The following is a 15,475-nucleotide window of genomic DNA, read 5'->3' on the forward strand; positions in this document are numbered from 1 at the left end:
AAACTTTTATTCTAGCTAAATTTACTAAAAGTCATATAAGCTCATGTTATCTCTTACAGAATTTGTCAGCAAGTAAGATAGCTTGATGGTTGGCAGTTTAAAGTCTCAATGATATTTTAATGACTAATGTAAACATAATTATTAAGAACAAGTAAATTACACAGATGTAAATAAGATAAAAGTTTATAAACTCTTCAATAATAATTATACTTAATGCTGTATCTACTTAAAACTAGTTTCCAATTCTTTTTGGTAACTTAAAACCTTAAAGTTATACTAAGCTAAGTTAAATGATAGATATTCATTGAATATCCAGATCATTTCCAAATAAGATAAAATATTGCAACATTAGTTACTGAACATTATCTACTTTGGGTTTCTCATTATAGAGGAACTGAAGATATTTGGGTATATTAGTAAATATTTTATATGCCACATTGAAAAATGCACTGTAGAGAATGTACTTCTAGAAATCAGAAAATGTATTCATATACTTGTCAATCCACAGAATGCTAGTGTAACAGCTCACAATTGCTTATGTCTTAGTTTTCACTAGAAATTGAGGATTCGATTCTAAGTATTACAAATTCTAACCAATACATGTAATTAAAACTACTTAAAATTAATTAGTGGTAAAAGAAACAAAGATGTATGAAAAGTAGTTAAGAAGAGTAAAATGCATTTTTGGATGAGAAGAAATACACAGAGACCCAGTGGGGCCCAGTCCACTGATACTGAGCATGTGATTTATGATCCTGGGGTTGTGATTTTGAGCCCCATGTTGGGCACAGATTACTTTTTTTAAAAAGTATGAGAAAAATAAAATAATAAAATAAAATAAAATGTAAGAAGTATGGAAAATGTGTTTTTTGTCTTCAAGTAAAATGGTTGTTTCACAATAAGGAAGAGGAAAATATAGGAAAAAGCCTAAATGGATATATATATATATATATATATTTATTAAAAACAATTTTTTTAACGTTTATTTATTTTTGAGACAGGGGGAGACAGAGCACAAATAGGGGAGGGTCAGAGAGAGGGAGACACAGAATCTGAAACAGGTTCCAGGATTTGAGCTGTCAGCACAGAGCCCGACGCGGGGCTCAAACTCATGGACCACGAGATCATGATCCGAGCTGAAGTCGGACGCTTAACCGACTGAGCCACCCAGGCACCCCTGGATATATATTTTTAAAAAGCTATAGATGGTTTCTGGAAAATGAGTCATAGGGAAAGCATTTTATGTGTGGTCAAACTGGCTAAGATCGGAATACATTTATTCAAGTTCTTAAAGAATGTTGTTTTTTTGTTTTTTTTGTTTTGTTTTTTTTTAATATGGAACGCTTCACGAATTTGCGTGTCATCCTTGCGCAGGGGCCATGCTAATCTTCTCTGTATCGTTCCAATTTTAGTATATGTGTTGCCGAAGCGAGCACAAGAATGGGTTTTAATATCAAAAGTACACTTGTGCAAAATTAGAATTTGTTTTTCTACTGACCTGTTGAAGAATGGACTTAGACTAGTTTCTTACACCAGGCACAAAAATAAACTCAAAATGGATGAAAGACCTAAACATAAGACAGGAAACCATCAAAATCCTAGAGAAGAAAACGGGCAACAACCTCTTTGACCTTGGCTGCAGCAGCTTCTTACTCTACTAGACATGTCTCCAGAGGCAAGGGAAATAAAAGCAAAAATGAACTATTGGCATCTCATCGAGATAAAAACTTCTGCACAGCGAGGGAAACAATCAGCTTGGATAAAGAGTTAATATTCAAGGGGCGCCTGGGTAGCTCAATTGGCTAAGCATCCAACTTCAGCTCAGATCAAGATCTCACAGTTCATGAGTTCGAGCCCTGCATTGGGCTCTGTGCTGACAGCTCAGAGCCTGAGGCCTGCGTTGGATTCTGTGTCTCCCTCTCTGTCTGCCACCCCCCCACCCTCTGTCTCTGTCTCTCTCTCCAAAATAAATAAACATTTAAAAAAAAGAATTAGTATTCAAAATCTATAAAGAATTCACCAAACTCAACACCCAAGAACAAATAATCCAGTGAAGAAATGGGCAAAAGACATGAATAGACACTTTTCCAAAGAAAACATCCAGATGGTTAGCAGACACATGAAAAGAGGCTCAACATCACTCATCATCAGGGAAATACAAATAAAACCCACAATGAAATACCACCTCACACTTGACACAATGGTTAAAGTGAACAACTCAGGAAGCAACAGATGTTGGGAAGGATATGGAGAAAGGTGGACACTTTTGCACTGCTGGTGGGATGCAAACTGGTACAGCCACTCTGGAAAACAGTATGGGGGTTCCTCAAAAAATTAAAAGTAGAACTATCCTGTGACCTAGAAATTGAACTACTAGGAGCTTATTCAAAGGATATAGGAGTGCTGATTCAAAGGGGCACATGCACCCCAGTGTTTATAGCAACACTATCAACAATAGCCAAAGGATGGAAAGAGCCTAAACTGATGAATGGATAAAGAAGATGTGTTTTACATATACAATGGAATGTAACTCAGCAATCAAAAAGAATGAAATCTCGCCATTTGCCATAACTAGAGTGTATTATGCCATGAGAAATATGTCAGTCAGAGAAAGACAAATACCATACATATGATTTCACTTATATGTGGAATTTAAGAAACAAAACAGATGAACATAGGGGATGGGAAGGAAAAATAAGATAAAGACAGAGAGGGAGACAAACCAGAAGAGATTCTTAAATATAGAGAACAAACTGAGGGGTGTTGGTGGGGTTTGGGTTGGGGATGGGCTAAATGGGCAATGGGCATCAAGGACACTTGTTGGGATGAGCACTGGCTGTTATATGTAAGTGATGAATCACTAACTTCTATTCCTGAAATCATTATTACACCATATGTTAACTAATTTGTAATTAAATTAAAAAAAGGGGGGCGCCTGGGTGGCTCAGTTGGTTAAGCTGTCTGACCTCGGCTCAGGTAGTGATCTTACAGTTTGTGAGTTCAAGCCTCGTGTCAGGCTCTGTGCTGACAGCTCAGAGCCTGGAGCCTGCTTCAGATTCTGTGTCTCCCTCTCTCTCTCTGTCCCTCCCCGACGTGTGCTCTGTCTCTCTCTCAAACAAATACATAAATAAACATAAAAAAAGAAAAAAAAGAAATAACCTATGTTCATCAATAGGAAATTGGTAAAGCAAATGTGGTACATTCGGGTTTAGCAAAGAATGGAGAAGGCTTTTCTATAGTAGAATGATATTTATATTTGTATTTTAATATATTTGTGCATACTCATATGTAATAATCCAAGATATATTATTCAGTGAAAAGAAGTCTAGGCACATCTTTTGTTTCTAAGTCATTTGAACCCAAATATTTTGAACTGAAGAATGGAATGGAAGTATTTCATTTTCTCGGAGTAGCTTTTAGTGCAACTGCCTGTAGCTCAAAGAATTTGAAATCTTGAATGTAGGCTAAGATAATCTCAGATTGGTATTGCTCACAGACAACCAGTGGTGGAAGCAAATAGAAAATTTTCTCCAGAGGAAGATTTAGTTATTCTATGCATCAAAAAATAATGCCTCGAGTAATTTTTCACGTGCAGTGTCTACAGAGTCAAATATAATCAGACACACAAAGAAACAAGATACTATGAGCCAGGACCTGCAGAAATAAAAGAAAACAGAAACAGAACCCCAAATACATAATATTAGAATTATTAGACAGACTTAAAAACAACTACCCTAATTATAATAAAAAATATAGAAGCTAAGTTTGTAAGATTCAGAAAAAGTGATAAAATTAACATAGCAAATTAGAAAAGAACACTTGAAATCCTAGAGCTTAAAGATATAGTGACTGAAATTAAGATATGAATGGACATGCTTAAAAGAAGATTAGACTGAACTGAAGAAGAGATTAGTAAGCAGGAAGATAGGTAAGTAAAAATTGCACAGAATGCAGAATGTAGAAATTAGAAAGTCACAGATTAAGTGACATTATGACTAGAGTGAGAAGTTCTAACAAATTTAATTTGAGAGCAGGAAGGAGACAATGGGGCAGAGACAAAATTGAAGAAATAATGACTGAGAAATTTCCAGAACTAATGGTACGTTAGCCCACAGACTCAAGTAATTAGTGAATCCTGGGTGGTTCAGTCAGAGGAACATGTAACTCTTGACATCTGGGTTGTGAGTTAGAGCCCCACATTGGGTATAGAGATTACTTAAGAAAAAAAGTCTTTATAAAAAGAAATTTGTGAATCCTAGGCAGCATAAATTTTAAAATACATCATAGCAAAATGACAAAAACAAATTAAAATGGTGAGAGTGGACATTCTTATCTTGTTCCTGACCATGGGGGAAAGGCTCTTAGTTTTTCCCTATTGAGGATGATATTAGCTGTGGGTCTTTTATATATGGCCTTTATGATGTTAAGGTATGTTCCATCAATCCCTACTTTGTTGAGGGTTGTTATCAAGTATGAATGCTGTATTTTGTCAAATGCTTTTTCCGGGTCTGTTGAGAGGATCACCTGGTTCTTATCCTTGCTTTTATTAATGTGGTGTTTCATGTTGATTGGTTTGTGAATATTGAACGAACCCCACAGCCCAGGAATAAATCCCACTTGATCGTAGTAATTCTTTTAATGTACTGTTGAATTTGATTTGCTAGTATCTTGTTGAGAATTTTGTATCCATGTTCATCAGGGATATTGACCTGCAATTCTCCTTTTTAGTGGGCTATTTGTCTGATTTTGGAATCAAGGTAATACTAGCCTTGCAGAATGAATTTGGAAGTTTTCCTTCCATTCCTATTTTTTGAAACAGTTTGAGAAGAATAGATATTAACTCTTTTTTAAATGTCTGATAGAATTCTCCTGGAAAGCCATCTGGCCCAGGACTGTAGTTTGTTGGGAGATTTTTGATGACTGTTTCAAAATCTTTGCTGGTTATGGGTCTGTTCAAATTTTCTATTTCTTCCTGTTTCAGTTTTGGTAGTTTGCATGTTTCTAGGAATTTGTCCATTTCTTCCATATTGCCCAGTTTGTTTGCATATAATTTTTCATAATATTCTCTTATAATAGTTTGTATTTCTGAGATGTTGGTCTGGGATTCTGAGATGTTGGTCGTGATCCCATTTCATTTGTGATTTTATTTATTTGGGTTCTTTCTCTTTTCTTTTTGATAAGTCTGGCTAGGGGTTATCATTTTTATTAATTCTTTCAAAGAACCACCTCTTAGTTTCTTTGATCTGTTCCTCTGCTTGGCCCATCCTTGCTGTTGTGGACTCCATTCAGATTTACACCTCAGTTCCAGCATTTTTAGTTCAGCCTGAATAGATTTTAGCTCTTTTATCTCTATAACAAGTGATTCTCTAGTGTGTTCTATGCTTTTTTCAAACCCTGGTAGACTCTTCATAATTGTTATTTTAAATTCTAATTCAGACATCTTACTTTTATCTGTATTGATTAAATTCCTAGCTGTCATTTCTTCCTGTTGTTTCTTTTGGGGTGAATTCCTCTGTCTTGTCATTTTGGAAGGGGGAAAAAAAAATTAAAATTTAAAAAACTAAAAAATTTAAAAAAAATTGGGGCGCCTGGGTGGCTCAGTCGGTTATGCATCCAACTTTGATTCAGGTCATAATCTCACAGTTTCTGAGTTCAAGCCCCATGTCAGGCTCTGTGCAGACAGCTCAAAGCCTGGAGCCTGCTTCAGATTTTGTCTCCCTCTCTCTCTGCCCTTCTGCTCGGTCTCTGTGTCTCTCTTTCTCAAAAATAAACATTAAAAATTTTTAACTTAAAAAAAATAATAAAGGAAGGCAGATTCTAGATGTGTTTTGGTCTGCTTGTTAAGGGAAGCTTCCACAGGTCATTTTTTCTGTTTATAGATGGCAGCTTTGTTCTCTAAGACTTCCAGTCGATTTCTTGGGTGTTCAGAATGATTTGATATTTAGCTGTTTGGGAGAGGAGGCACTTAGGGTTGCCTTACTCCTACCTCATCTGAACACTCCCCTTTTAACCTTAACATTTGATCACACCTCCCAGTAAGCTTCGGTTCTGATGAAAAGGGGATTATTGTTAAAGTAACCAGATTAGACTCAAGGTGGAGCGACTCACGGTAAACCTCATGTCAGCAAATCAAAACTTCACTAAATTTCTATGCTGGGCTCTCCCAGAAAAGGAAAGCTTAGATCAGCCAGTCACTGCTTGTCTGCTCAGCATAAGTTACCTGACTTGACTCTAAGATGTCCCTTTGCTCCAAATAAGGAAAATAATCCTGCCTTAACCAACCAGCAAATTCCTAGTATAACTTCTTTGTAAAAATCTGTAAAAATCTCTCACCTTATACAGCTCTGTGAAACTCCCTTCTCTCTGCTAGGTTGGATGCTGCCAAATTCATGAATCACCCAATAAATGCAGTAAGATCTTTAAAATTTACTCAGTTGAATTCTGTTCTTTCAACAAACGACTTTAATTTATAAAGAAGAGTAGAAGAGGTAACTGAGAAATGAGGAAAACAAAATAATCTTGTATGGGATTTTTGTTTGTTTGCTTTTTTAATTTTTTAAATATTTATTTATTTGAGAGAGAGAGAGAGAGAGAGAGAGAGAGAGAGAATGAGCAGTGGAGGGGCAGAAAGAGAGGGAGACACAGAATCCAAAGCAAGCTCCAGGCTCTGAGCTGTCAGCACAGAGCCCAACGTGGGGCTGGAGCTCACAAACCATGAGATCATGACCTGAGCCAAAGTCGGACGCTTAACCGACTGAGCCACCCAGGCACCCGTTTGTTTGTTTTTGTTTTGATCCTGGAATTTCCTGATTTGGAGTAAAATTGTCTTTTAAGAACACGTGTGATTGCCTGAAGTCAAGGCTCTTGGTGGGCCCAGAATCCAGGGTTGGTTCTGGCTCCTGATGAGGATTTATTTGTCTCCCAATGATGTAAACAACCAAGCCCAAGGGTCCACTGTACAGAAGATCCAAAAGCAGTCCAGGGCCTTTGGGCTATTGTTTGGTGCAGGAATCACTGGGAGCCTGCAATACTATTCATCTATAGGGGCTCTAATAGCAGAGTGTATATAGTGAGAAGTTCCATGAGGTATCACATGTCTTTTGAGCCTGTGAGCTCCATGACATCAGGGCTGGGCCCCTTTATTTCCCTGCTGTAGACTCCTGCCAAGGGCACCCCACCACACACACACACACAATAGTTAACATGTGGTCTTTGTGTGTGTGTGTGTGTGTGTGTGTGTGTGTGTGTATGTATGTATGTATACTGCCCAAATATTTGTTGGCTAAATGATAAAATAGAACCAAGTCTTGCAAAGGCATCACAGCTATTTTCTCTTGTATTAGTTTTCTCAGGCTGCCATAAGAAAACACCACAGACTGGGTGGCTCCGGTAACAGAAATTTATTGTCTCACAGTTCTGGAGCTGGAGGTCCAAACAAGGTTTGGCAGGTTTGGTTTCCCCTGAGGGAAACTTTTCCTTGGATTGCTGACTGCAGTTTTCTCCCTGTGTCCTCACATGGCCTTCCCTCTATGTGCGCATCCCTCATGTCTCTTCTTCTTCTTGTAAGGACACCATACCTACTGGATTAGGGCCCCACACTTTCAACCTCATTTAACCTTAGTTACTCAAAGACACTATCTTCAAATGCAGTTATATTAGGGATTAAGGCATCAACATATGAATTTGGGGGGTGGGATACAATTTAGTCCACAACACTCCTCACCTGTAGGCCCCTCACTGTCCTTCCCCTTATGTACCCACTTCCTTCTCTTTTTCTCCCTCTCCACAGACTCACTTTCTGTTTCTCTATGGCTTTATCTCATTCACCCTTTTAGAAGTTCACTCAACAGAAGTGAGTGGAATGTGCTGAGTTCACAGCACAGGAGCCCCGTGGTTTTGACTCAGACCTGTTTTGCTTGGCTTCATGACAGGAGTTTTCTTATGGATCACCTCTCCTCAGTTTGCTATGATCCACATCACTTCCATGCTGTGGCACTGGCCCCCTTGGCTCATCCTCAGGTGGGTCTTGCCCCCATGGGCATTCCAGATGGAAATCCCAAGTTAGAGCCTCTGAGTCCCAAATTTTGCAACAAATCCAGCCTGCACAGCTAGACTCACTTGTGGCTGTCAACTGACCAGCCAGAGGAGTCAGAGAAGAGGTCAAGGACAGGAGCTCCTCTAAGAAGGAGCTTTAGTGGTTTGGAGGAAAGGAGTGGCAGAGAAACAATTTGTCCATATCTTGAATGAGATTCCCAGCCTTTGTCCCTCTCTTTGTCTTTCTCTCAGGCATGTTTTAACCCCAGTAAAGTGGTCTGTTTTTCACATTGTTCTATTTGGCCACTATTACACACAAGTACCCTATTAATGCAATAGCACTGCACATAATGTCACCCAACCACTCACACACACACACACACACACACACACACACACTATGCACACATGCACACCCCAATAGGCATATGCTATACCACCTACACACTCCACAATAATCCCACTACAGACACCCTATTAAGCACATGAATACTCACTACTCACACCTATATATGCAATCCCAACTCCTTACACACATGACCCCACTACACTCATACCCAACAACTCATACATAATTACATGAAATACCTTCCACTATTTACCTCACTACTCACAAACACCCATCAATCTCTCTCTCTCTCTCTCTCTCTCTCTCTCTCTCACACACACACTAATGAGCACCTCATTACATACAACTTCACATATATATACCACAGTACCCAGCACACATAGTACTCACACATACACACCCCTACACAAACTCTCACTACTTACATATAATCCCACTACATACATACAAACTCCCTACACACACACACACACACACACACACATCTCACCACCTGCATATACATATGCACACAACCTACACACATGCACACACACTTCCAAACACAAAACCATGTACACTCACCACACAACACTGTACATTGCTCCCCACCACACAGAAAACTCACTATGCTATACACACACACACACACACACACACACCTTCTACAGATATGCACACATACACTATACATACACAACCTTCTTCACACATACACACCTCTATATGCACTCATACACATATACTTTCACTCCATTATCTACACCCTCCATATCCACACGTACTTACACACTCCATTACACACGTGCACACAAATCCACAAACACATATGCATAAGCCTCACCACCTTCTTTTCTACCATTTTGTTGACAATTTTCTCCATATTCACAGCCTGCTTTTGACTGCCCATCCTACCCGTCCAAATTTCATTTCTCACCATCCCTACTCAGATTCCTTTCTCTAGCCAAGCTAACCACTTTCCTTTTTTTGCAGACTGTGAACTCCTCCTGATTGCTGAAACCTCACTGCCTGGCACTAAGTAGGGGTCCCATAAATTTCTATTAAACTGAATTCTCTCTCTGCAAATGTTCTCTCCCTTCTTTACCCAGATCAGATATTTTATTTCCTTCAATACACAGCTTAAAATTCATGGCCACTGCACTGTAGCTCTCTTATCTGACATTCTTCTAGGAAGTGTTCATCAATTTTGTACCATACTCCTTATGTACCAGGATGTCAAAACTGAAGCTGTGAGCTAAGCAGAAGACATCAGATACCAAACTTAGTAAGAGGCACCATGGTCGAGTGTTCAAGGCAGTTAGTCCGGCACTTGCTTCCTGACTTTTGAGCTTCCCCACCCATTTCTCAGATATAAGAGTAGAGACAGTGGAACTGGAGGTGGAAGGGAATTTATGGAGTTTCTGTGGACAGAGATTCTGCAGCTTGAGTCTCATCCCCTTGGAGAGAGCTAGAGGAACTACCCCTTAACCTCAAACCTAGAGAGTGAGATGCAGTGGTAAAACTCAGAGAGGGTGACACACATTTCCTGAAGAAAGCATTCAAGTTGAAGGGGCTGTGGCAGGGGAGCCAGGGACAGTGGACTGCGGGTGTAATCTGCTTCTCACTGATGGTGGGGCAAGGACACAGGAGGGAGACTGACCTGGAACCATTTAGAGCCCTTCCCAGGAGTACTGCCTGTGAGAGGAAGGGGATGTCACTGGTGACAGTCAATGGTGGAGAGGTCTGTCAGAGAAGCAAGGCCAGAGGGGCAGCCTACTGGAGAAGGGGCCCAGAAGCAGCAGATGCAGAAGTCTAGCAGGGGCTCTGAAAAGCCCCATAGTTCCTGCAAGGTAGTCAGGTGTGAAAGCCTGTTGGCCCTGCAGGTTGTGGAGCCAAATTAGAGGACAGCAGCAGGCTCTGGCCAAGTGAGAACCTCCCTGTCCACCCTCCCACACCTCACCCCTGCTCATGAGGAGATGAGTGGAGAAGAAAACCATAGGGAGGCTCCAGTAAGCAAGCCCAGGCCTCGTGGGAGGGGAAGAGGCAGGCTGGGCAGTCCTGCACTTGAACAAAAGTTGAAGTGTGTACTATCCTATGGGGCTGGACCCTGTGCACATCTGAATCCAGATTGTATTTGTGACTTAAAGTGATCATAGGACAATTTCCAAGGAATAAACAGAAAAAGCTTGGAGTTTTCATCTACTCTTCATCCACTGGCAGCGAGAGAGCTTCCCCCACATGTCAATATTAAAGGAACAATAGGGGCGCCTGGGTGGCTCAGTCGGTTAAGCGGCCGACTTCGGCTCAGGTCATGATCTCGCACTCCGTGAGTTCGAGCCCCGCGTCGGGCTCTGTGCTGACAGCTCAGAGCCTGGAGCCTGTTTCAGATTCTGTGTCTCCCTCTCTCTGACCCTCCCCCGTTCATGCTCTGTCTCTCTCTGTCTCAAAAATAAATAAATGTTAAAAAAAAAATTAAAAAAAAAAATAAAGGAACAATAGGTGACAGAAAAATTTTTTATTACATCTCAATGTCATTGCTGGCACTGGTTACACGTGTGTCTCCTATTAAGTTTCTTAGTTTTTATATCTGTTGGTATTCCAAATGTCATCCTTGCATTGTCTTTAACCTGCCACAATGTCCTGCACTTTACTGGGGGCCATTAGTTAGTATGTGGGGGCAAGCATTAGATTTGGCAGCCCTAGAAAGAGTGGGACTGAGTGTGGCTAGGCTTTCACGTGGCAGGGCCTTGAATAAGTCATCTCGCCAGCCTCAGTGTGGGGTGCACCCATTGTGCTTACATTGCCTCCATGTTGTTTACTGTTCTTTAAGAGAGGGCTCAACCCACCAAATTCCCACAAAATTTGCTCATTCCAAGGAGTTAAATGTAACAGCTGTTTTCAGGGGAGAACAGTCCCATTTATCAGTGGACACTCAGTGAAGCACTGTATGTGTAGTTTTCAGTGTATCTTACTGTTACTTATTAAATCTTCAACACAGATTTCAAGCTTTGGAGATATGTGAAAAGATTAAACATATGTTTCTCATTATTAGGAACTCAGCAAGTGGAATATAGGTGATATACACCAATAAACCATAATAAAATGTAACTTTTAGATCACTTATCATTGTACAATTTGGGGGTATTTAGTACATTCACAATCAAACCATCACTATCTAGTTCCAGAATTACTTTTGTCATTCCGAAAGGAGACTCTGTACCTAGTAAGCAGTCACTCTTCGTTCCCATTTCAGTAAAATCATGAACATAATTTCTTTAAACCATTTTATCATCTTATCCATAAAAGATCAGACTGACAATCCAGAAAAAAAAAATCTTCCAAGAAATCCAGTGGGAATAACTATATTGTCACATATGTAATATATTTGAAGACTAATTAAAAACATGGTTTTATTCTGGGGGCACCTGAGTGGCTCAGTCAATTAAGCGTCCAACTTCAGCTCAGGTCATGATCTTATGGTCTGGGAGTTGGAGCCCCTGCATCTGGCTCTGGGCTGACAGCTAAGAGCCTGGAGCCTGCTTCAGATTCTGTCTCTCTCTCTCTGACCCTCCCCTACTCTCACTCAAACACACACACACACACACACACACACACTCTCTCTCTCTCTCTCTCTCTCTCTCTCTCTCTCAAAATAAATAAACGTTAAAAAATTTTAATAAAAAGTATGGTTTTATTTTGGCTAAGTTTTAGCCCTATTTCTAGGAGTAGGATAATTTCTTTTAATGTTTATTTTTGAGAGACAGAGCACAAGCAGGGGAGGGGCAGAGGGAGGAGGAGACGCAAAGCAAAGCAGGCTCCAGGCTCTGAGCATCCCTTCTCTCTTATTCATGAATACCCAGGACTTCCAGGAATATAAGGAAAGGCTTTAATGTGACAAATAGATCCAAAGAAACAGATTAGAGCAACTTGGAAGAAACAGTGGATTCTATGGATTCTTCAAAGACTTAACAATTTTCTGAGAGATAATACTCCGCTCAAAACAGTTATTAAAGAGAAACATCTAGAAAACAAAGCAAAGCTCTTGGAAATTAAAAAATGTGACAGGGGAAAAAATCAATAGGACTGGAAGATAAAGTTGAAGAAACCTCCCCAAAAGTGGAACAAAATTACAGATGGAAAAATAGGAGAAAAGATTAAACACAGCAGGTCAGTAGAGGAAATCCATCATCTGAACAGTAAGAGTTCCAGAAAAAGAAAGCAAGAAAACAGTGGAGAAGCAACATTCAATGAAGTAATTACATTAGTTCTCCAGGACTGAAGAACATTAAGATTTTGATCAGAAGAGTTCAGAGTGCTGAGCACATAGGGTGAAAACAGACCATCACCAAGATATATCATCACAGATCACTGGGGGAAAACAACAGTTCTAAGAGCTTCAAGAGAAAAGAAAACTGGTCACATAAATATGTCTTCTAGCAGCCATAGTAGAGCAATGCCTTTGAAATTCTGGATGAAAATGATATCCAACTGCATGCTATTAAACTTATCAATAATAGAAGATAATAAAGGCATTTTCAGATACTTACAATCTTAAGCATTTTACCTGTCACACAAATTAAACATGGGAACACACAAGACAAAACCAGGAAATCCAACATAAGAGACAAAGGGAATCACAAGGATGGCAATATGCAGTGGAGGGAAATTAGTCAGAGTGGAGCAGGGGCAAGGGCTCGCTCCATAGCTGTGCTGACCTTCCCCTCAAAGTGAATGAAGGCACAGTGAAAGTCAATGGAACCATCACTTTTATTGATGATTTTAACAAGAATGATAGTGGATGCCAGAGACCAGGAAAAGTGTATGTTCCTAACACAAATGATGTAAACAGAAGCTTTAGGACTCTCTTTTTCAATTAATATCTTAGCAAGAGCATTTTTTTCTAAAACTGAAAAGCAGAAATAAAAATCTTGCTTAACTGAAAGGAATTCTAGGGACTCCTGGGTGGCTCAGTTGGTTAAGTATCCGACTCTTGATTTCAGCTCAGGTCATGATCTCATGGTGGTTTGTGGGATGGAGCCCCTACGTTAGGCTCCACACTGGCAGTACAGAGCCTGCTTGGGATTCTCCCTCCCTCTCTCTGCCCATCCCCCACTCATGCAGATACACAGGAAGTCGCTTACAACAGTGGCCTATAGGAGTGGTGAGCCTCTGGGAAAGAAAGGAGACTTTGCCATTCACTGTTTTATTCTTTTGACTTGTGTATCCCAAATAGTAATTGTTCAAATATGAATATATTCCCTAAGTTAAAGAGATGGAGAGATGGAGTGAAAAAAACTGACCATGTATAGTAGCATGTAGTTTAATAAAACTTACCTCAGTTTTAAGTATATAAAACTATTTAATATATATTAATAAGTTCACTATAAATGTACTTAATGGATGGTGATGGAAACCGTTTCTTTTGTAGGCTACAAAGAAGTTTGAAAGTGCTAAACCAAATGTCTCTGTAACTATAAAAATCCTTTCCTACAATACTTACTGAGCAGCCACTGGGTCTTGGCTCCTACCAGATCTAAAATGTTTGTGCACCAGTGGGTTAGATGTGTATATGGAATCAGAAAACATCCATCTTTCTGTTAGTATCCATGTGCAGTGTCCATTTGTGTCTACTCTTGGGCTTCCTATATAATTTAGTGCTTGGGAGAGACTCTAGACAATTGAGAATTTAGGGCTTTGTAGAACATACCACTTTGAAGAAACTGAAAAAAAAAAGATGACAGGACATTATTGTTACATCATTTTTTTAAATAAGGGATTTTTAAAAAAATTTTTATTTACTTTTGAGAGAGAAAGAGAGAGCGCAAGTGGGGAAGGGGCAGAGGGGGAGGGAGACACAACCTGAAGTGGGCTCCAGGCTCCTAGTTGTCAGCACACAGCCCAATGCAGGGCTTAAGCTTAGGGACCACAAGATCATGACCTGAGACGAAGTCACTTAACTGACTAAGCCACCCAGGTGCCCCTGTTACATTATTTTTTTTAATCAAGAGGAACATTATTCTAAAATAGAAACATTGTTAATAAAATCACAGGTCTACTCCAAGATTCCTTAATATCTTTTGTAATATTCCATTCAGAAGGCAGAAAACGACCAGGTCTTTCCCTAAGGAAGGGTGCAAATGGAATGCAATACTGCATTAGTGCACTGTACAGAAATCACAGGGAGGACAAGGAAATAATCTTTTAATTCCCCCTCTCCTCCATAACTTTTGCTGAAGAACTGCTCACTTGACATCCTGGAAACTATCTTGCTGAGTTCTGTCACTATAATCTAGAAGCAATGAATCTTCTCCAGTTAGCATAATGAATGTGACACTGCCTACATCCATCCTGTGGGATAGCTAAAAGGACAAACCCTCGGCATCACACATCAATCTATTAGAGAAATCATGCATATAGTTATTTTTGTCAAGATCTTCCAATTTAATATTTTTTAAATAGCTAAAATATAATCAAGGTCACATGGAACTATACACAAACATACCCTGTTCACTATTGTTCAGCTTCATAGCAACAACACCATGGGATAGTCAAGGGCACAATCACAGTTTTAAAAATTAAGAGTGAGAAGTAAACACAACAGGACATTTGCACAATGGCAGAGAATCCTGTTCTTGGCAGTAGACAGAAAATGATTGGCTAAAGAAATAGTTACAGATAGGCATAAGCTAGAGTCTAAGTATCATAATCACAGGATATTTAAATGAGGATATGTATAACTATAGTTGTATGTATAGTTATATGTATAACTATAGTTGTATGTATAGTTATACATATCCTAAAAGTCTAATATTTTACGTTAGTAGCTTCTTATATAAAGGTTAAAACAAAAACCTACGAAAAACCAACCTAAGTCATTCTTTCTTTTTTCCTTAATTAACCATTTTACTCCAAGTTTGACTGAAGTCATGAGACAGTCTAGCTTAATGGCCTAGAAAAAGTTTTCTAGTTGCAAGATGCCTTAATCCTTAATTAATAAGCCCAAAGTGAACAATGAATTCGATATAAAAATTGTGAAACAAGGATATATTTCCTAGAATTTGAAAAACTGGAGACTTAAGGCAGATGGTTAACACCCAGAGCCCCTTAAGTTAT

The 15,475-nt window shown here is 39.4% G+C and overlaps 1 non-coding gene across 1 annotated transcript; it reads right to left on the reverse strand.

The window, feature by feature from the left end:
• Nucleotides 1-1,329: 1,329 nt before the first annotated feature.
• LOC122237572 lies at nucleotides 1,330-1,436 on the reverse strand. The gene has a single exon (XR_006216158.1). It is a non-coding gene; the product is annotated as a U6 spliceosomal RNA (small nuclear RNA).
• Nucleotides 1,437-15,475: the final 14,039 nt, after the last annotated feature.

This window comes from Panthera tigris, chromosome A3, assembly GCF_018350195.1.
Source record: "Panthera tigris isolate Pti1 chromosome A3, P.tigris_Pti1_mat1.1, whole genome shotgun sequence".
NCBI lineage: Eukaryota > Metazoa > Chordata > Mammalia > Carnivora > Felidae > Panthera > Panthera tigris.